The following is a 23,717-nucleotide window of genomic DNA, read 5'->3' as shown; positions in this document are numbered from 1 at the left end:
GGACATGCTCTTTCTAAGATGAAGGTTAAGCTATTGCATCTGGCCTTCCTACAACCAAAAGAAAAGCCACAGCACTTAATGGGCCTCACTAGATTTGAGAAGCAACATATTCTTCATGTGGATGAGCTACTCTGGCCCATTTACTGAGTGTCCCAAAGTGCTGCTAGTTTTGAGTGGGGCCAGAACAAGAGAATGTTCTGAAACAGGTTCAAGCTGCTTTGTAGATGATCCTGCAGATTCCATAGTACTTGAAGGACTGGTGGCAGAATAGAGATGCTGTTTGGAGCCTCTGTCAGGCCTCTATAGATAAATCACAGTGCAAACCCTAAGGCTTTTAGAACAAAGCCCTACCTTCCTCTGCCCGTATCTACTCTACTTTGGAAAAACAGCTTTTGGCTTGTTACTGGACCTTAATAGAAAATAAATGCCTAACTACATGCCACCAAGACCTAAGATGCCCAACACAAACTAGATGTCTGACCTACCAAGCCATAAAACTGGGTCTGTACAACTGTACTCCAATATCAACTAGAAGAGATATGTATGAGATTGGGCTTGAGCAGGCTCTGAAGGCAAAAGTAAATTGCATGAGGAAGTGGCCCAAATGCCCTTGGCCTCTTCTCTTACTTCATTACCTTCTCTCTGCTAGCCCATACCTATCATCTCATGGGGAGTTCCTTAAAACTAGTTGACTGAGGAAATGAAAACTTGAGCCTAGTTTACAGATGATTCCTGGCACTACCTGGAAGTAGACAGCTGTTGCACTCTAGCCCCTTTCTAATATTTCTATGAAGGATGAATAGTGAAAGGAGATTCTCCCAGGGGGCAGAACTTTGAACAGTGCTGCTAGGTGTTCATTTGATTGAAAGGAGAAATGGCCAGAGGTACAAAACTGTACTGACTTATAAGCTGTGGTCAATGATGTGACTGGATGGTCAGTAATTTGGAAAGAAAATAATTAGAAAATTGGTGACAAGGACATTTGGGGAAGAGATATATAGGTCAACCCTTCTTAATAGCAAAGGGCATAAAGATATTTGTGTCCTATGCTCACCAAAGGGTCACATCAGCAGAGGAGGATTTTAATAATCAAATGGATAGGATGACCTACCTATTTTGTGTATACTGTGCCTTTTCTCCGGTCACTGCTGTAATTGCTCAATGGGCACAAAATGATGGCCACGATGACAGAGATGAAGATATACATGGTCTCGGAAACATGAAATTGCTCTCACCAAAGCCTACCTGACTACAGCCGCTGCTGAGTGCACAATCTGCCAGCAGCAGATACACTACTAAGTTCCCAATATGGCACCATCCCCCAGGGTGATCAGCCAGCTATCTGGTGGCAGATGATTATACCAAAATGCTTTCATCATGGAAGAAACAAAGCTTTATCCTTTCTACAACAGACACTCTGGATATAGATTTGCTTTTCTTACATGAAATATTTCTGCCAAAACTACTATCCATGAATTTGCAGAATGCTCTATTCATCATTATGATAATCTATATAGCATTGCTTCTGATCAAGAAGCTCATTTCACACAAAAAAATCTAGTAATGCTCATTCACCGATATTACCATGTTCTCCTACTCTCTATAAGATGGGCCTCTGAATGTCAGGCTCCAGCCCCAACCCCATCCCTGGGCTCCCATTGTTTGTGATCATACCTCTCTGTTTATCTGCCTGGATATCTATCACCTGCTTCCAGACTCTGTGTCACCATGGCCCGCCCATCTGCTGCGATACCATCTGTTATATTTTGCTGGTCTTCCTGGACTCCTACTCTCTGCCTGTCAGGACTACCTCCGCATAATGTCATCATCATTCTCTCTAAATAATAAGCCCACTAGCCTGGCTGGACTTTTTCCCATCAGCTGAAATGAGTTCCAGTTTCAATGGCCTCATTCATGCTGGTAGACATGTCCTGTCTTTAACAAACAAACTAATCTGTCCTTTACCACCAAGCTCTTATTCTGATGTTAGACTGCTCTATGCTCTACAAAATATTTCAATTTAATAAGTTTAAACCTCAATTAAAAGAGACCGTGAATTGTTTAACAAAGAGTTATGGGCGTGTGATAAATCTAAAAAGATAAAAGTCATGTACCAACCTGTAATAAAGAAAACTGATAAACAATGGAATATTTTCACTAACATTACAGAAGTAAAATGCTATCATAAAATTGTTTTCCAAACAGCCTGCCATCCAATAGCATATTTTTAGAGACAAAAATTGAAAAATAAATTAAATGATATTAACTCTTTAGAAGGTAAACAAAATGTCTACACAATGTGAAAACAAGTTCCGAGTTTAGTTATTAGGGACTGTTGGAATCTACACAGCTATGAGGTATTGTATATAGATATTTTGCCTAGATTTTAAAGCAGTTCTTTAGTTATACATAAGTGCTTTAATTTAAAACAAATGACAAAAAATCATAAATTGTTGACCATACAGCTACTAACACTCTACATAGAAGAAATATTTTCATCAATATAAGTTTAATAAGTCAAAGATGTGTTAAAAAAAGACAAGAAACAGAAACTTAAAACGATGCAATATTCAAACTGGATTCTTGTAGACATCAAATTCAGTGAAATTCAATCACATTAAAATTTTATTAATCAAGCATATGGGCACTATTCTAAGTGCTTTACAAATATCAATAGATTTAATCTTCTTAATAACTTCTTAAGATAGTTATTATTGTTAGTTCCATTTTACAGATGAGAACCCTGAGACAGAGAGGTTAAATAATTTACCCAAGGACAAACAGCTAATAAATGGCACAAGTGGGATTCAAATTTGGCAATCAATGATTTAATCCCCTGCACTGTGCTGAACCTCTGAATTACTGACTTACTAAGATTCATGCAGCTAGATAGTGGCAAAGCAAGGTATGGAATACAGATTAGATTTCCAACGTTCAATGGTCTTTCCACCAAATCTTTTGTGGTGTTAAAGACAAAATCTAGAGTCATAAAAACTGTAATTCCCTATGATGAGCTAATAAATTGCCATAAGTAAAACGCTGAACTTGTTTGTAAAATAATCAAGCTACCATAATTTTATTAGGAACATAATTTGGTAAAGCTTGATACATAACGCATACTAAATCTTTACTTTCAATGTATCATTTATCTTATATAGGATACTTTAGCAATTAAATTAATCTCCAGCAGATAGTTAATACTGGCTTTCTACTGCATAGAAGTAATGTTTTCACCAGCATAAGTTTAGAAAGTTAAAGGTATGTTTATACATTTATCTTATAAATGTGTAAAACATTTTGGAAAAATGAAAGCAAATTTGAAACAAGTAAAATTTCAAAGTTATTTGCAAGCTTTTTAATCCTACTAGTTCTACTAGCTTAGAAGTTTAAAATAAGAAATGAAATGATGAATTATTTGTCCTAACTCCATGTACTATAAATGACATAACTGCAATCCTACACTGCTATGAAGAACATCTGAGATTAGGCCTAGTTAAAGAAAATTGCAGACCTGAGCTGAAACTGAAAACCCTTGGATAATTAATGAGTCAGTTCTCTGTCTCTCATACAATCTTGGCACATCCAAACCTTCCAGAAACAGATATGTTGCGTTCATTAACTAGCCAGCTGTTAACAATTCAACTAGGGCAAAACTAAGCTGACAAGTGACCTAAAAGAGATGACTTCTGATCCTCAGTGAAACCTGATTTACCTGGCCGTATCCCACTACCTATTGGAATGAATAGAACAGAGTGCTTTATCCAGTGGGAAGAGGCAGTAATCAGGTTTAAGTGGACAGGGAGAGAACAGCATAAGGAAATAATGATGGATTAAAGCCATACTATAACTAGCCATTCTGAAGGTAGGATATCAGGCATTACCCTGATAAAGTGGCCCTAAGAATCCATTATCTTACTTCTCTACATCTTTTTTAAACATAAGAAGCAGCATAATGAAAAGAACAATGGACTGTAAAGCTATATATCTTTTATATGTTACTGCATGCAATTGTCTGCTTTTGAGATTTGGGCTGAGTGTTTTATTTTTTTTCAAATACTGCCATTAAATTAGCTATGTAACCCAGAAAGTCATTTTACTCCCTTAGCCTAGTTGTCTTCACATGCAGGCTAATCCTCCATTGAGATTTGCCTAGGAAAATTTTAGTTTATTTATATTTTCCCCTGACTTCCCTGCTGGCTTAACTTTTGCCATTTTCAAAATACCCCAGTGTTGCCAACATATAAAGATGTAAATTAGAATGATGTTTTTCCCTAACTCTTTCAGCAATGACATCCTGTCATCCATGGGCTCAATTTAGGAGTAGGGAAGACCACCAAATGTAAATAGTAAATGTCTTTTCAAAGAAAATGCAAATTTCACCAGAGAGAACAGAGCTAGAGCTATATATAACTATATAGATCTCAAAAGCTCAGTACTGTAAAAAGTAGTATGATATTATTTTTGTAAATTTTAAAAACACAAACCAGGATTAAATATCGGAATAGTTACATAAATGCATTGGTGAAAGTATAAAATGGATTGGAACAATATACACTAATTTATAGATGATTATAAAAGGAGATTTAACTAATTATAGCATTTCATTTCTTTAAAAAGACAGACTTTCAACAAATATTATAAAATAAAATAAGTGTCAATTCTGAGGGGTGGGAGTTGATTTTATTTTTTTGTTTTCTGTATTGTTAAATATTTCAATATATAAATATACTAATAAAAAAACAATATGGACTACCTAATAAAAAATAAGATAAAGCTAATCAAAGATAGGCCTGGAAAAGTGAGCACAGAGTATTAAAATGGCTCCTTTATTGCAGCTGGTAAGCATAACTTGCAGCCAACTACAGTTTGTTGAGTCGATGTTACAGGCAATTACTAATTGTTTTATTGGATTGCGTTGGCATAACCTGGTTGTTGCACAAACACCTGTGGTCCTTTTGACCTTCTTAATGGCTAATTCAAATTATTCAATGGTCAATACCAAAAACATGACTAAAACACAGGAACTGATTGCAACACAGATATTTAGTCATAACCAAAGCCCCAGCAACTTAAATTCATCTAAGCGCACAAGTAGGCTCTCTTTGAACAGATCATAACATATTGTCCAAGATCGTTTTTGATATAACAAATAGAGGTTGAGAATATTGGTCCCCTAACATAAGCCACAGACTGAGCAAAAAAAAAAAAAAAAAAAAAAAAAAAAATCCTCCAGCAACTAAGAACAGACAAATAATAAGTAAATGCTAACAAAATGTAACAATTAGCTTGATGTGTTTTGTAATGTTCCAAGTTTGCTATTTCACACTGCACATTTTAGAAAGATTTTGTTTTTACAAATCCCAGGATAGCAAGAGAGAGACTTTCTATATTAATGGCCATCATTTTAACCTTCTGGGTTGTTTATGGCAGACCACGTGTTTCCCAAGATGAGTGTCTGGGTCCCCATAACAGTACTGTTTATCGAGTGCCTATTATAGGCTAAACATTATAAGTTAGTTCATTTAAAGGAAATTTGGCCAAGGTCTAAAAGTTAAGTGCAAAGCTGCTGGGTCTGACTCTAGAGCAGCTGTAGAGTCCCTCATTGTGTTGTCTGCAGGGGAGCCTTTCTCACATCAAAGACCTCAATAACAGATCCTGGAATTTTTGTCTTCATAGATGAGTCAATTACCAACCCTCCATCCTCAGTGCCTCAGCATCCCATCTATGAATCATTTGTGCCACATTCCTTCTCGGTAGTACCAAGCTTCTGGAACCATCTCAGTTACCAGAGGTAGCTTGTTATAATTTCAGGCAGCCATTCCTTTGAATAAATAAAAATATATCTTCTGAGTCCCATCCACTCAATCGAGTTTTGCCTTCTCAATCATTTAAAACAGATATTTCTCACATAATTGAAAAAAGTTAGCATGTCATCCCTAGGACCTCTCCAAAATACTAAATATCAGCCTCTCCTAATAAGATGATCTTTCAGGTCTCCTTATAGTCTTCTAGTTCATGGGTCCCCAAATCCCAGGCTGTGGACCAAAACTGATCTGTGGTTTGTTAGGAACTGGGCCTTAACAGCAGGAGACGAGTGAGTGAAGCTTCATTTCTATTTGCAGCCACTAGCCAGCGCTAGCATCGCCACCTCTGCTCTACCTCAGATCATCAGGCATTAGATTATCATAGAAACACCGATCGCTGATGTCAAAAAGGTTGGGGACCGCTGCTCTAGTCTAGTCAATTTTTCACTAGATCAGCATTTCCATTCTGGCAGTTCACAAACCCTGGGAAATTGCAGTGTCTACACCTCTGTATCCTTGGTGCTCACAAGAGTGTTTGGTTCAAGGTGAATAGGGTAAGTGCTAATAAATACTTACTTAACAAAGGAATGGGAAAAATTAGTTTTGCAAACATTATGAACATTAAATGACAATTATTTTGATCACTAACAATTAGTGCTAAACTGTCAACGATCACCTCATTGACTGTATATATCCCCTTTTCTCTCCTTTAAAAGGGTGTGTGTTTACTCTGCTCTTTTGTTTGTTGGTTGTTTTATTTGTTTTGTTGCCCATTTTTTTTCCTCCAGAACTCATCACTTTCAAATAGTTTTTTAACAGTCATCAAAAAGTGACAGTCTGGCTAGCACAAAAGTTAACAAGATTAATGTCTTTATCTTTAGGGTTGTGCGTATTTGACGTTTTTACTCTTGTTTAACACAAAATAGCTAAGCCTCTCTTTTGCTTTTATTACTCATGAGAAGAAAACATTTGAAATATCTCTTTTGGCAACTCCCAGAATTTTTCCTGAAGAAAGTCAATAATATATATCTATGAACAAATGAAGATACACGCTTAAAGCAATATTTGTTTAGAGTCTAAACTGTATTATTATTACTATTATTATTATTATTATTATTATCATCATCATCAGATTCAGACATTTCCAGGCATGTCTCGTGACCTAGTAGGATGGAACTGTCAAAATATAACTTCATGAGTACATAAAAGTCCTCAAAAGAAAGACACTGATGATAGCTATTAGCTAACCCCCAAGATCAAGACTTAAGCTTCCTGAGAAAAAGCCACCTATGAACAGTCCTAATGCTTCTGTCAGAGAGGGAAGAACATCTTTAGAGTTAATGGATAAAGAGTGTTGAAGAAACAAATCTGATGCAAAGACAATGGCCAGGTTAGAAAGGAGCGGAAAGTAGCTGAATGTAGGACATTGAGAAAATTGAATCTGGAAACAAAAGTGCACCACAGAAGAGACAGAGGTAAAGGTGGGGGGAGTCGATATGAGCTGAGGGACCACTAGAAAGGCATGGAGCAGAATGAATGACCTCAGGAGGAACAGCCTTGGCCAGGACACGGAGACAGACTAGATGTGAACAAAAGACTAGGAAGTTTGTGAGCCTGACGGTTACTCTTTCTCACAAGATATTTGAGTCTCAGAGCTTAGTCATTTTCCTAATAGGGCCCAAGACAAAAAAGTTTCCATTTTGTTAGTATTCATGTAAATCAATTGTCATAGTCCAGGATGATATCACCTGGAATGTTTTAAATAAATTAAAACTTTTTCCTTCATTTCACTATTCATGGATTATAATAAATTTTCCTGTCCCACTTGTGGGGCCCCAGCTTTAAAGTGTTACTCTGGAGGGGGATGAAAAAATCAATCTTTCTTGTACCATACTCTACAATAAAACAGGAAATATACTTCTCTCCAAATTTTATCATGTGTTACTCCTCTGCAATTATCCACTGCATAATTCAAGACAAGAAACTGGAATTATTTTATTCTTATTAGTGATAACATTATGAATATTCAGACATTACTCAACTTCTATTGAAATGTAAGAATTATAAAACTGTCTTGTTGCATCCCTTATTCTCTTGAACGTTATAACTCAAATTTAGTCGACTGTTTTTGGCGGAACACTATTTGGTCTTCTCTAGAACTCCATCTTTATTTTTAACTAGGACATACAGTATATTCACACCTACAAGAATTTCTGTGATGCTCTATACCTGCAGTACCACATGAGCACTAGCCCAGGATGGGCTCTGATTTTTTAAGCCTTCAACATTAGTGTATTTGGAATGTAAATCAGAACTTACTAATTTATTAATTCTATCCCCGCAAACATCAAGAAAAGGATTTTCAAATACATTGTTAGGCATACTGCTTGAGTCTCCTTTCTGTTTGTATGTATAAAAGTTTTAATACGTCTATATTCAAAGTCTGTCCATCCTCATTTTTGGTTTCTGTCTTTGATGTCTTATTAGGCAAAGTTATAAAATTATTCACCAATATATTTTCATTCAGTATGTCTCATTTTTTCATTTTTTCTTCTTTAATTAATCTGATATTTATTTGTATGAATAAAAGATCCAACTTTATAATTTTTTCTAACATACACCGATTATTGGAATTGCATTCACGTACTAGTACTTTCCTCACAAACATAAAATGCTGTCTTTGTTATACATTACCTTTACATGCTTGAATATGTTTTGGAAATTTTCAAGCTGATTTGGCTCCTCTAAGTCTCTACCATATTGTCTTAGTAATTGTAACTTTAAAGTATTTTTGAACACTTGGAATTAGAAGTTCCTTCTAAATTATTCTCCTTTTCAAAATTTTGCTATTCCCAAGCTGTCTATTCTTCCAGATGAATTTTAATAATCTTTCCACCAAACTCTCCATAAAAAATCTCTATGGTTTTAAATGGAATTGCATCAACTTTATAAATTAATTTGTGGAAGCTGAACTCATTATTATAATATTTACTATTCTCATGCAGGAATATAATATAGATCTCATTACTGCTCATCTTATTTTGTGTTTCTCAATAAAATGTTTTATTTTAAACCTATGCATTTCTTATATAGTTTATTCATAGATATATGATATTTCATTGCTATGATAAATGAGATTTTTCATGATGTTTGCAATTTGTAGCTATTATAGAAAAGTCAATTCATTTATACACATTTATTTTTTGTATGGCCGCTTAAGTGAAGTCTTTTATTCTAATAGTTATTCAGTTGATTTTCTTGGGATTTTTAGTAAAAAATACATTTTTAAAGGAAAAGAAGATGTCACCTCTTATCTAATAATTGTAACTTTTGATAGGCAGCATACCTTACTATTTAAAATTAAAGACTTATGAATTAAGCCACTTCAGTTTTAAATCAGTGCTACCATTTATTAACCATGTGACCTTGGCCAAGTTATTTAGCTTCTCTGGGCCTTGGCTTTCTAATTGGTAAAATGAAAATAATAGCAGTCCATATCTCCTAGGATTGTTGTAAAGATTAAATGAGTACACATTTGTTAAGTGTTTAAAAGAGTTCATAGCACATACAATAGGAATTTTTAAAATGTTAGTCTTTAAAATTCTTGCATCGACTGTAATTCATAGAATGATATAAACTAGAGGTGATGAAGCTGGGCATATAGTAAGCCTCTAACATTTTTTTATTTTTTTTTGAAATTGATTTTTCAGAATTTAATAACATCTCTCTATTTCTAAATTACTATGTCGTGTGTATGTGTGTTTTCTTAAAATATAGTTTACTTTATCAAATATTATTTAGAATCTATTATAAAATAAAAAATAGGGGTTTTATTCTTTAGTTTATTACTATAAAATAGCATAATTTTATATTTCCCAATATTGAATCACTTATACATTCCTGGAATAAACAGCATTTGTTGTATTATTATATTTTGTTGATTTCTACATTCCTATATCCATCATTTGAATTAATTTTTGTGATTTTCTTTTTTGTGTTACTTTTATTCATTTTTTCTTCTTTAAAGTATTATGCTTCTTATTAAATGAATTAAAAAAATATTTTATCTCTTTCATAGAGTTTACAGAGTATGGGATAATTTGTTTCTTAAAAATACATATTTTCAACCACCGATTATAAATACTTATTGAAAACTAGATACTTCACTCATCTAAACAGAGTATTTTAGCTCCTGCCAAATTTTCCTATCCAAGCTGGTCAAGGACATAGGCTTAACCATCAGATAAATTAGGCTCAAATCCTAACTTCATCACCCACTAGCCAAATATGTACAGTTGGCAAGGTGCGCTTTTCTCACAGGGAATAAACATACCTTTTTTACATTCCTTATAAAGAGTTAGTATGAAGACTTACATGAGGTCATGTTTATAAAGCCACTATACATTCCACTTGCAATAAAGATTCAATAAATTATTTTATAGGTTAGTTTAAATTTTTTAAAAGACAAAATTAAGTTTACTATTTTACTTGCCTTTTTTCTTGGTGTGGAAATTTTAGTTGTTTGTGTAGAAATGTGTTTTTACTAAAATTATTTGTGCAAAATTACTTCATAAAAGGTAGATTTCAATTAAGACATGCTATTCCCTGATAACATAAATTTAAAAGTTGACATAAAAGTAAAAATGCTCTGTTAACACATTAAATAAACCCATAGTCATTGTCTAAATGAAATCAGAGAATTTATAAGAAAGTCATACTGGTTTTGGGAAAACTGGGCAATGAGCCTAAACCAAATTTGATGTTTTCCACTCTTTCCTGTTCCCTTGGAGCTTTGTTCTCATGGGAATCCAAGAGGAGGAGGAGAATGTGGGTGCCTTTACATAGACTGAGGCTTACTCTGTGTTTTTTGACTTGCCATCTAAACAGCAGTAGGAGAGCAAATCTCTCAATCTGGGTGGGAAAATACAGCAGTAAGAGATTGGAGTGGCCTCAAATACAAATCTATCAATGTAATAGAATTTTTGTGAAATATTATTAAGATTGCAATATAAATGTAACCTCATTTTTAAAGGACACATAAGGAGTATATACAGATATATAAATTATATATAGCATATATAGTATACAGTATATATATACAGTATATATATGCAGTGTGTATAGTATACATATATATATAGATGAGTATAAACAGAAATCTTTATATATTCATATTCACCTACATAAATGGATGTCATTTATATATATTATGGTCACATATATGCCATTTATATATATGAAATATATCTGATATATTGGTATATATCTCAGTAGACAGAAATCTCAAAAAAAATTTGAGATTTATGTCCATCAATCGATGTCATCAATAATATTTACTTGTATGTACTGATTATAAATCTATTACTATAGTCTCTGTGGAGATTAAAATTAGAAGACTAGTAAGTTTATAAGACCTGATAAATAATATCATAAGTTTCTCTTCTGTTTTAAAGGCTATAAATTTAAAATATTATTTTGGTGGAATGGCTGCCTCTGCTGAAAACAATTTAAATAAGCACAGCTAAGAAGGTAAATATCAAACTAAGCTCAGTCTCTATACAATCACTGGTCCTATAGGATGGAAATGTGTTTCTGAGGTTCTCAGCATGTGTTGTTTGCTATTAGTTTGACATTAATAAATCTATCAAGCTTCAATTAAACTATATCAATTTGCTTTCTGAAACAAAGACCTCCCGTCCTACCTTTTCTTTGTTGTTCTCTGACTTTATAGCAACAAAGGTATTTTCAAGGACATCCTCAATAGCAGGATAAGTGGGTCAAAGTGTACCTACCTCTGTCTTGTCTGCTCCCTGTGTGACCACAATGACTTGAGGGTTTCCAACTCCCCCCAGATTACTTGACCAAGGGCCTTTTCAGTATACCATGACCCCTGAAAGAAACAAAGGGAAAAAAAAGACTTATTGAGATAAATATCTTTCATTCATTTATCTCTTTTAGAAGAGAACAAATGCTCCCTTGGGCAATAACACCTAATTTAATGACAAAATACCACATAATTTTAAAACAACTTTCATTGCTATTTTTTCATTACTCACCCTAATTTCCTTTTCTTTTACACTTCTCTGATTTATAGCAGGAGCAAGATAAATTTCCATGAGTAAGCAGCTCAATGCTCCCTTATAAATGAGGAGTGTGTTTCTTTTTTATTATTTTGTTCGTATTCAAACACATCAATTGTATTCCAAGGAAACTTTCTCACATTTCACTCCAAGACCATATATCATGAGCAATAAGACACATTCTTTAAATAGTAAAATCAACAACATAGCAATATATATATATATATATATTTTTTTTCTTTAGCTTTTCAAATTTCTATTGAAAATAGGTTCACTAGTTGAGTGACAGCTTTTCTCGAATGTATGATTTTAAAAGCAATAAGCCTCTATAGCAGTTTATCTTTGAATTTCAGTGCCAAGGAGCAAGGAGAAAGGGCGTTACATCATTTTTCTTAGGTATATGATATGGTTTTTGGGATTCTGGAAGAGAAAATAAGCCCAATAAAACCCAGCCCACATGTAATGCCTCAGTTGCAAGAGGTAACTTAAAAAGTTGCTATGAATAGGTACCCAACCCACTTGCATGATTTACCTGTTCATATCTTTTTAGGTATTTATATATTCAAAGCCCCATTTTAAGACTAATAATATAGAAAACAACTTAGTTATTTTAATTTTCATATATGCCAGCAGAGGTGGTTACAATTGATCACTGGGTAAACCAGGCCCCCTTTCATTTGGGTAGTTTACATATCTTGACCATACACATAGTCAATGCTTAGTTGTCCTAGATAAGACAGCCCTGTTTCTTTTACATAATAGAAACCATCTGTTCCTTTTTCTACTAAATGTGAGCCAGTAATGTTGATATTCCTATGCTTATACGTGCTAACTTTACTAGGGTTATTCAGAGTAGGAGCAAGTTCAGTGCTGCCTGCTGTTTTCCTATCTCCCAACTTTTGTCTATTCCAGGCTCATAATGTTCCTCAGCTCACTCTTCCTTCCATTTCCACTCCCCCAGGCACCGTTTAGTTTGACCCCCCCTCATCTACACCTACTTTCACTCCGTTAATTCTTACACAGATTAAGACATCTCTCACTATTCTGCCTGGTTTGAGGCATCCTCCTTCCAGTCCATGTTTCACAGAACATTCATGTTGGAAGAGTAAATGAACTTTAAATGTATATGAAACCCAAGAATTGTATGTGCTGGAAATATTTCACTCTGATTCTCAAATAAAGTATCTTTTCCCCAAATGCCAACAGCATTACGCTAGCTGTCTTTTACATTAGTTTTCAAATGACACCATTACTCTTCTCTTTCTTTCAGTTCTCATATTTCCGCATAGCTTACAGGTAACTCAGTAAAAGAAAGTCCTAAGTGCATTGTGATATAGAGGTGGAAGCGCTGAACTTAATTCTAGTTCCAGCTCATCTATTTATCAGCTGTTGACTTTGAGGACTTATCTCCTCTCGTATAGCAAATGACAGAGCCTTGCTTATCAATTGGGGAAGAAAATATTTATCCTACTTATCTCTCCAGGTTGCTCTGAAAATCAAGGAAGATCACATACAATAAAATGCCAAATATACGGTATTGTTATTATCCTTCCTGAAGAATTGCAAAAGTAAAAAAGATGCTTATTGTGTTTAAAACTAGATTCTAATTGGGATCTTAGAAAGGTAGTTGTGATCACACTCATAAGTCTCACAGATTCCTTTTGGGATTGTGATGTTCTAAAGAGTTTTGTTTTGGCTTCCAAGAGAAACAAAATACTAAAGGAATCATACTGTAATATATTTGAATTTCCAAGACATACTGAATCTAAAAGGCAGATTAAAGGAAAAATGGCTCAAAAAGAGACTAATTTTAATTGACTGAATCTGCCATTTAACTAAAATAACCCGACTGCCATAATGCAATCTCCTTAAAACTAAGGTAATTACTCCAGGTATTATTAGACACTTTCCGATAGGAAATACAGGCCTATTTTCTATCATTGTGCTGCAGATTTTTAACTGGAGAGTGTGGAATGTGTATAATAGGATAAGCTTGTTTTGCTTCTAAAGAGAAAATTAAAAATGACCTAAATATTACTTTATAATAAGCAGCACAATAGCCTCAGGAAATTTGTATTTTAGATGAAAGAAATCAGAGGAATATATTTGAACTCATGCATCTAAACAAACCAGTTAAAATATTGAAATTAAGTGTAGAAAGAGAAGGACAGAGTGCTAAGAATAAAGACCAGAGCTATATTTTCTTAAAATTTGGTGAGATGAATGTTAACCAGAATTCAGTGTTTAAATTTTCTTCTGAATTGCATAGGTATAATCAGGTAAAGAAAAATAATCCTCAATGAAATATAATTTTTTATTTGAAAGTTATTGTCCTATATTAAGAAAGATCTGTAAGTCTGTTCATTTATTCATTCATTCATTCATTCATATATTCAAAAACTAGTTCTGAGTGCCTCCCATGCATGAGGCTTTGTACATGATGTGCTGGTTTGGACCCCTTGGCCAGATAAGGGTAGCAACAAATGACAAAAGAATTTCACAAACAGACCATATAAAAACACTATTTCTTCTGCTTAGAATCCACATCATCACCTTTACTCTCATTAAGTAGGCTATAGGACATCCATAAAGGCCTAATTCTAGTGCTACTTCTTTCGTAAAGCTCTTTGGAATTGCTCCAGTTTGGTGTTCATCATAATCCCTGCCCTGAAGTCACGGTTCAGAACTCTGAAGCACTTATCATGGTCGGCTTAGCAACCTGAGAAAGTCTTGAATGGCAATGTTGTTTTTTTTTCATCCACCTATAGGACTCAGTACAATATATTGTAGATACTCAATTTGTGATTACAGAATGGAAAATTTACACATCTTTACTTGCATGAGCAAAAGTATATCATAACTTCAAAAGGATGACCTGCGAATATTTTATGCTCACTCTTGCTCTGTGTAGTTCTAAAAAGATGAATTTATACCATGAATTTATACCTTTGTGAAAATATGAAAATCTGTGGATTCATTTACAAATGTGTTCATAACAAATCAGTACGATTCTATTCAAATTCTTTTATTTGCTTATCCTTGTTTCCCTCTCACTGACCTATATTCTTTCCTATTTTTTCCTACTATATATGTTTGATTTCTACAATTGTGACAATTTTTTAGAATTTTTTAGAATTGACTCAAAAAGAATTCACTTACTTTTTGTCTAATTTTTCTTTTAACCATTTCTACTTCCTTGGCATCTCATATACCAAAGAAAATATACCTCGCATCTCATACTAAAAAGAAACAATTTCAGTGCTAAATGCCTGCTGAATTTATTTTTCACATTAATAGAATGTGAACGGATGTAAAGAAGCTTGATTTAAAAGGGTTCTTTTGTGAACTATAAGCCCAAAGAATAAAATAAGCAAATTTAGTTATGTAAATAATTTCTTATTTTTCACTCTCTTGCATTTTCACATACCTAAAAACAAGACTGTGTTGCCCTCACGAAATCATGTGGTACTTAAAGCATACTGTCATGATTGAGAGCACAGATTCTAAAGACAGATTTTTTTATTACAAATCTTTTTACTGCATAAATTTAATTTAGTTATAACCTTTCTGGGCAGGACTAGATTTCCCTATATGTAAAATATCCATAGTAATAGTACCTATCACATAGAGTTGTTGGGAGATTCAAAGGACATAATTTAAGTTGTATGGAACAATGCCTAAGCACACTGTGCTTTGTATGTTTTAGATGTATTAATAGTCTTACATTACAAGGATAAATAGAATGTTCCTACCAATGATATATATGATAAAAACAGTAAAAAAAAGAAGGTCACTTTTAAACATCAAGTAGCTTTAAAAATGCATGTTAGAAAAGTATTACATTTTCTATTACTATTGATATATTTTAGTAGTACTTTAATTGAATGGCTTTGATACGTAAGTAGGTGCGCGCATGTTTGTAACACACAAATCTGTGTGCAATTCTTAAGAAAAATTTTTAAATCTTTTTTTTTTTTTTTTTTAAGAATACAGGTCCCTCAAAGGGTGCAGACCATAGTGCCAACAAAGGAGCTTTTCCTTTGCAGCCAGAGCAAAGCGAGCCTCCTGAACCCTTTAGATCAGTAGGCAAACAGTTACTGCCCAAGGCCAGAAGTACTGGAAGGAAGGAGATAAGAAAGGTTTATATTACTTCTCTCTAGCTGGCCAATGTTAATTATTTCTCAAATCTAACAGTTACATGTTTCTCTATTCTACACTTTAACCTCAAATGCAACTGTGTGTTCCAAGATACTGAAAGAGCTTAATCTGGGCTGTTAAAATATGTGCCTAGGTCTTTAGGAGAAGTCATTGATCAATACAGGAGACCTTACGTCCAAAAAGCAGAACTCAAGCCTTCTTACAGGAGCTTTTGACATTTAATTGACTTTCCTGGAGAGTCATTTATAAACTGTGTAAATATTAAAAATAAAATAAGATGTGGCCCTGGTGAATTATCATCTGACTTTTCTATACAGAAATAAAATTCAGAGCAGTATCTTTAATATTAATAGTAAGTTTTTGCATTGATATTGAGTCAAATACTTTACCATTTCAAGCCCACTTGATGAGACCAGAATTGTCTTGCTGATTTTTCTCAAATGCAAATATTTGCTTTGGCTAAGTGTTAATAAAAAAAAAGTTACATATTTAATATGGCATAAAGGACAACTACTTTCCATTCACCCAGAAAATTTACCTTGCAATTATGCCTGAAGGAGAAGAAACTGAAATGAAAGTATTTGAGATGAGAACTCTAGCTGCCACAGCTCCCTGCCTTGCTCCAAGTTCATGTTTAATTGAATTTACATCAATAATTCCATAAATTTCCTTGCATGTTCATAGAACTTAAGTTATTGTCTTTGATTTTAAGGTCAAATACTTACTGCTAGCAACCTTTGTGCCTCTGAGGGAGGCTTGTTCTCTGACAGATTGTACTGCTTCGCCCATGGGGGCGGGCCCACAGCTACTGTAAAACTCCATGGGAGATGATATGCCACCTTGAGCCCCACCCCCACCCCCAGTTGCTTGGCAACAACCCCTTATGACTGCTCCTCCGGGACTGCTAGGCAACAGTGCTGAGTCTGATCCAGCTGCTCCCAGAGCACTGCCTCTCAAGAGGGCCAGGTTAACAGGAGGCCAGGCACCCTAAGTGACTAGTTACATAAGTTATACACATTTCTCAGAATGCTCTCCAACTATCACTAAATAAAAATCAGAGCAGAGCTAGTTCCTACCCTGAAGGGTACTCTTGAATGTATCCTTAATTTAAACTCTATCCTTGGATCTTTAGAGAAGCTGACAGAAAAGTAATGTATCAGAGCCAAAATCTGTGGCAAAAAAAAAAAAAAGGTGTTAAAGTACACATACAAATAAAGGAGGACAATCCTTTTTAAAATCACATTTAAAATATGACTTTCAAAGTTTTAATAATTCCAAAAAATTTTCTACTTAGATATTTTCTGTTAACAGACAAAAAAATGTGAAAAAAGAATTAGACCACACTATTCTTATGGAAAGGCTGTTACAACAGTCTTTTAACACAATGTCATTGAAAATAGCAATTTCTAGGAAAGACCTTCAATTCCTATCTATAGTTAAAGCCACATTTACATCTTCAGTCTCAATGTCTTCTTAGAAACTACACTTAAAAACTAGACTCAACTCAAATTTAACAAATCTAAATTAGTCATATTTTTCCATCCATATCCAACCTACTACCTCTTAGAGAAAAGTCAACAATTTAGTCGAACAATCTGAAAACTTACCCACACATCAAAACAAGAGTCTAGCCTTACTCCATGCCCCCCTACACTCCCTTGGAAGAGATATGTCCTCCAAGATACATGAACTTATTAGTACACCACAGTACAAATAAGATTCTACTACTCCACTAACTCAAAATAGTCAACTTCAAGTTATTTAGCATGATATACAAGGCACTTGTGAAACTACTTCTTGTCATACTTCCAGCCATATATGCTGACGTCCATTATTTAGCATGATATGCTAGGCACTTGTGAAACTACTTCTTGTCATACTTCCAGCCATTTATGCTGACGTCCATTATGTTGATTTAATTATAGTTCACTAAACACAACATTTTAAGTCTCCTCTTTGTAAGACACATTCTCATCTGCCTGGTAAACTATTGTTTATCTTTCAAGACCTAGCAATAACAACAAAATTTTAGAATTACTTATAACCAACTCAGTCTTTACACTTGATTGATACAGCTACAGTAGCATTAGTCACATTGCTTTACAGTCATTTACCTACTCAATATTTATCCCATGCTCTTCAAGGGCTGGGACCATTTTCTGTTCAACCTCCTTGGTGCCCGGCATATTCCATAGAATTAAAGAGGTATTTATACAATGGTTCATTAATGATTAGAGAACTGTACTCCTAGGCAAAATTATAAAATACATAAGGACTGAGCATTTTTAATTTCTTAATTAACCATGGATGGGTAATAAAGCAATTCACCAAAAGCAAAAACTTAATCTCCTGACTCTGGGCTGGTCTTCTTCTCCCTAAACTATGGTGAATCACAGAGGAAAAATAACAGATACCTTTGCGGTGATCCAATTTATCCAGTAATACAGCTAAAATAATCAGATACCCTGTGCCCCTTTTATTATAATCATAATAACATGAAACTCAAGAGAGCTGCATGGTCAGGTAACCAAATCATTAAAAGCTGGTCTGGAGCTGGTCTCCAGGAAGATAATTTGCCATTCAGATTAGCAACTCTTAAAGCAGTTTTTGTAGGAATCTTGGTGCAACTAAAGTAGGAAAGAGAATATAAAAGAAACAAACAAAAGAAAAATTAGGGCTAAATAAAAAACGAGAAAAAGTTATTCTAATTTTAAAACCTCAATAATATTTCACAAAACATCATTTATTTAACATCTGTCTCCCTCAAAGTACTAATTAAAAAATAAATAGAAACATCAACAAATAACACACAAAAGGCCACGGATGCAGCAGCCAAGTGTAATATCACCAAGCTACTCAAACTTTTACTTAATTACCTCAGGAGCTAGAGATACTGACACTGTCATTTTCAAATATAAAAATGCTTCTATGCTTTTTCTATAACTTCTTAAGTTCACATATATGTTTATGCAACTATATTGACAAATATTTTGATATTAGCAACAATCTGATTGTTTAAATTAATCTGTGGAACACAAATTTTAATCAATGGAAATCTGAATTATTAGCCTATCTGTGTTAAACTGAGAGAGAATTCATAGTCTATTGTGAGCTCGTGGGTTCTATATACTGTTAAACCTGTGTTTCTTCAACTAGTAAACCTTGCACCCCTTGGAAATACTTGACTGCATGAAGAGAGTACTCACAACCAGATGATAACTTTTGTATATCAAAGCAGTCTTACTTGATAGCATATATATTAAAACATATTTATATACTAAAACAAAATAAGCACATTATTAGGTAGAATACCAAATTTATACAAATTTATAAGATGAATATGAAATTACAAAGAAACTTTTCACTTTTCTCTGGAGCATTTTGAGTTGTGCCTCTAGATTTCTGGGAATTTTTTTGGTAGAAAAGATTGAAATGTCATTCTCTTAGGGATTGCCTCCTAGCATATGCTGAGAGGAAAATTTCTTCATTTTCCCGTCAATTTATATATAGTCTTGGTTCTAGCATACCACCACCATTGAACTCAAAGAGTGCTACTCTATTTAAACATACCATAATCTTTTTATGGCAGCTTAACTTTTGTAGCCTTTTTAATTTTGTGGTAAAAATCCTTTTCTCTCCAATATTAGTACAAATCTTTCTGCAGGTACCTCACGGGGCCAGTGTAAAGCCCTAGATATGTAAGATAATCCTTCAAATAAAATGGTCACAAGTAATGGAGGATGTATTCCTTCTGTGGAGGATGTATGCCAGAAAATATGCTGGATAGTTGACAATCATTGATCATAACACAAAATCACAAGTAAATAGTATCATCTCTATGCTACAAAGGAAGGAAGGAAGGAAGGAAGGAAGGAAGGAAGGAAGGAAGGAAGGAAGGAAGGAAGGAAGGAAGGAAGGAAGGAAGGATTTTTTTTTTTTGCCAGATTCTATTAATTACCATTTCTTCTCTATCTGGTTTCTTTTTAAAAATGTTTACAACTCTTGTATTTATTCACATGTAAACAACCCATCAAAATAATTTTGACTCATAAAGTTCAGCATTGATTATATGACCCCCTACTCAAAAACATTTAAAGATGCAAAGAAGCTACAAATTTAAGTCTAAAGTCTTCCTCTCTGCATTTAAGATTCTTGACTATAGTTCCAACGTATCTTTCCACCCATTTCTTCTTCCAGTCTCTAAAATTCTACACAGCTGTTGAATTCTTTTCTGAATTTGTACCTTTTTCCATGTTGGTCTTTCAATTAGGAATGTTTCACCCACTCATTGAAATTCCATCAGTTCTTTGAAGACCATCCCAATTACTATACACTCTATAAAGTCTTTTTTGATTAATTTCAAACTTTATCTCTCTTTTCTTTGAAACCCCACAGTACTGTTTAGTTCTTTTGTGGCATCTATTACAGTCTACCTCAAAGAAATGTTGTGTGTGTTATTTTCCCTCACCTCCTCCCAAAAGATGAAATCCTCAGCTTCCTATAGAAAGGAAGTCTCACTCATTCCTTTATGCATTATATCACTAACACAAGTACCTGAAGCCAGGAAGGTGTTTTTAAATAGATATTTATTAATTTGAATTTATTTAACTATTCATGTCAGAGATGAATGTACTGAGTTCCAAAATTCATGAAAATAAATAAGGGCCATCTATAACCATCCATAGAAATTAATATGAAAATGTATGGGTGTATGTAGCATTAAAATAAATATTATAGACCCTATTCAGAATAATGCAAGCACTTTCTTCAATGTACTGATTTCATGATGAAGAACTGAAATTATCTCGATGTAATCATGGTGCCAAAAAACTGAAATCTCTAGAGATTAAGATTTCTTCAGGGTCACATGACTAATTAAAAGCTGAGTTAGCCTCACAACAAAGCTTTTTAACTTCTAGCTTATTTTTTCCACTATCACCTCCAAAATTATATGTTGATATATTTTTAAATGTCAGCTACAAAAATATTTATTTCAAAAAGAAATATTCCCTTCTTTCTTATTACTGCCAAAATATTATTTGAAAAGGCAGAATTTAAAATAAAAACCACAATAGTAATTAAAGAGGATTATATTAAACAAAATTTATTTATACAAAGCTTACTGATTTTGCTACTTAACTCTAAAAAATACAGTCAAGAATTAGGTTATTAAAAAATACTGCTGTTCAGTCAAATAAATGTAATAAAACCTATACACTAACAATGTTCACCTTTTCTCATAAGACAGTCCTACAGGTTTAATCAGAGCCTGTTTATGTGTCTGCTTTGTTTTTAACTTGTTTTGTCACCAGTTGGAATGTAGTCAAAATTTTACCTGCCCAACATCTATTTCCCCTTTGAGGAGCCTTCCCTCCTATACTTTCTTGATATGATTCAGTTGTTTCCAAGAATGAAGTTAACAATTCAGAGTTCCAGATGCTCCCTAGCCACAGTGATTAGTTCAGAAATGACGTGTGACTCAAACCCATCCCAGCAAGATATTACCTTTTTCCAACCCAGCAAATGCTTTAAGAGTGGGTTCATGATGTATGTTAGTCCATCTTAGACTGGTGCCAATGAATCTTTCCACCCCTATCTTCTCCCAGTCCCTACAATTCTACACAGCTCTGTTGAATTCATTTCTGAATTTGTACCTTTTTTGGTGCTGTTCTTAACACGTAAAGACACTTTTTAAATTTGAATTTAAACTTGAGAAGTTAGGTCTGGAGCTGTTGATAGCTATTTTTTCACCAAGCAGAGCCTGAGAATGAAGCCAAGTTGAAAGAGAGAGAGTAGAGACAAGAAGTAGAAGAAAATTGGGTCCTTTCAAAATAATTTGAGTTCTAGATTGTGTGACTGAAGTTTAGGTTACATAAATGAAATAAATTCTCCCCATTTCCTTAAGCCAATTGGATGCAAATTTTCTATCATGAACAATCACAGTATTTCTAACTAGTGCACTTGGTCATCTGAGTTTCTCAACCCACAACAGATTAAAAGGGTCACACAGAAAGAGCTATCCTATATAGACAGTAAGTCCTCCCTTTATATCTATTAATAGGTTTGTATAATGAAACCAATTTTACCATAGGTTAACTGATATAAATAATAATTATATTCTATGGCACCTCATCATTATAATAAAACAACATTATTCAAGTGTCTGGCATACTTTGGATGAAATAATAGCTTATAGCTCGAAGGTGAAGATGAAGACAGGTGATGTGTAAAAACAAAATAAGGAATTTTGAATATTTCAAAAATGTGAAGTTTTTTCACATGGCATTCTGGGAAACACCTCAGTTCCAGGAGCACCATGACAGTTGGTCATGCTACTTGGGGAGTTAAAGATTTTTGTAGCAATTTGCATAAACAGAAGATAAGGGGTCATAGGTCATGGAAGACTCAAGGCAGGTAGTGGTACATATAAATAATGGAATATTACTCAGCCATAAGAAGGGATGAAATACTGACATTTGTGACAACCTAGATGGACCTCGAAATAATCATGCTAAGCGAAATAAGCCAGAATGAAAAGTTGAAAATCACATAACATCACTTATATGTGGGATATAAACCTAAAAGCAACAAATAAACAGGACAAACAGAGACTCAGGGACATGGACAATGGACTACTGGTTACCAAAGGGTAGGGAGTGTGGGAGGAAGGAAGAGATAGGCAGGGTAAAGGGGATCAAATATATGGTAGCTGAAGGAAACTGGACTCCGGGTGATAATCACACGATAGAATATATAGATGTCAAATTATAATGTACCCCAAAATTATATAATTGTATAAAAAGAAAAAAAATAGAATATCCAATATAAGTGAATAGGTTGAGTATTTTGAGTTGAAATAGAAGAAAGGTTGTGAATGACTGTGAATTTAGGCACCAATCAAACCTTATTTCTAATCTCAACTCTTGTCACTTTCTATTAAAAGACTTTGCATAGATACTCTCTTCACCAACTTATCTAGAAAATGGAGAAATAAGACCAACTCCATAGCTTGGAGAATAAATGTCTGAGCCTAGTATGTTGCTCAGAAAATAGTAGTTTCCCTTCTCTTAACATTTACAGTCATTTCCATAACTACTGTCCCCTAGAAAATTTTCAAGCTTCTTTTACAATTTTTGAAAAATATTTTCTAAATATTTGAAAATATTCTATCTTTGCCCTAATCTCATTTCCTCCTTTAGAAATCAGTTCCATGAATTATTTTTTCTGTACTTTCACCCTCTCCCACACTGATCACTCCTTTATGGTGCCTAAAGAGAGAATTAAGGCTGTCCTTGAAACATTAACTAAAAAGTAATTTGACTCCGTATCCTGACCCCCGACTACTCACTCAACTTTTTATTCTATTTTTCAACTGTAATGCTAGGATGAGTACTCGACAATGGTTGACTCCTTTTCCTTATTTTCCATTTCTCATCCAATAGTATCTGGCTTCTACCTCCCAATCATAAAGCCATTACTCTTCCTTTCTACTTATCAAATAAAATGTCCTTTCAGCCCTCTCCTACTGGGCCTTCTAATGACTATGACCTGTTGATTATGCTGCACATTATTTGAAGTGCTACTTACACTTACCGCTATGGCAAATCTCTTTCCAGATTTTCCTCTTGGGGTCCCAATAGGACTCACTTCCCAGGATTCCTTTTTCCTTCCATTT

General features: G+C 34.0%; 1 protein-coding gene across 4 annotated transcripts in view; it reads right to left on the bottom strand.

The window, feature by feature from the left end:
- Positions 1 to 23,717, bottom strand: part of PKIB (cAMP-dependent protein kinase inhibitor beta) — a 93,343-nt gene that overhangs the window by 64,129 nt on the left and 5,497 nt on the right. For all 4 annotated transcript variants that reach the window (XM_016154001.2, XM_016154024.2, XM_016154031.2 and 1 more), the window contains exon 2: positions 11,597 to 11,694. The gene's annotated coding sequence lies outside the window, so the exon portion shown is untranslated. The remainder of the gene's footprint in view (positions 1 to 11,596; positions 11,695 to 23,717) is intronic.

Source organism: Rousettus aegyptiacus, unplaced genomic scaffold, assembly GCF_014176215.1.
Source record: "Rousettus aegyptiacus isolate mRouAeg1 unplaced genomic scaffold, mRouAeg1.p scaffold_m13_p_1, whole genome shotgun sequence".
NCBI classification, from domain to species: Eukaryota; Metazoa; Chordata; class Mammalia; order Chiroptera; family Pteropodidae; genus Rousettus; species Rousettus aegyptiacus.
The sequence above is the reverse complement of the archived record's forward strand: the minus strand, read 5'-3'. Positions and strand labels throughout refer to the sequence as shown.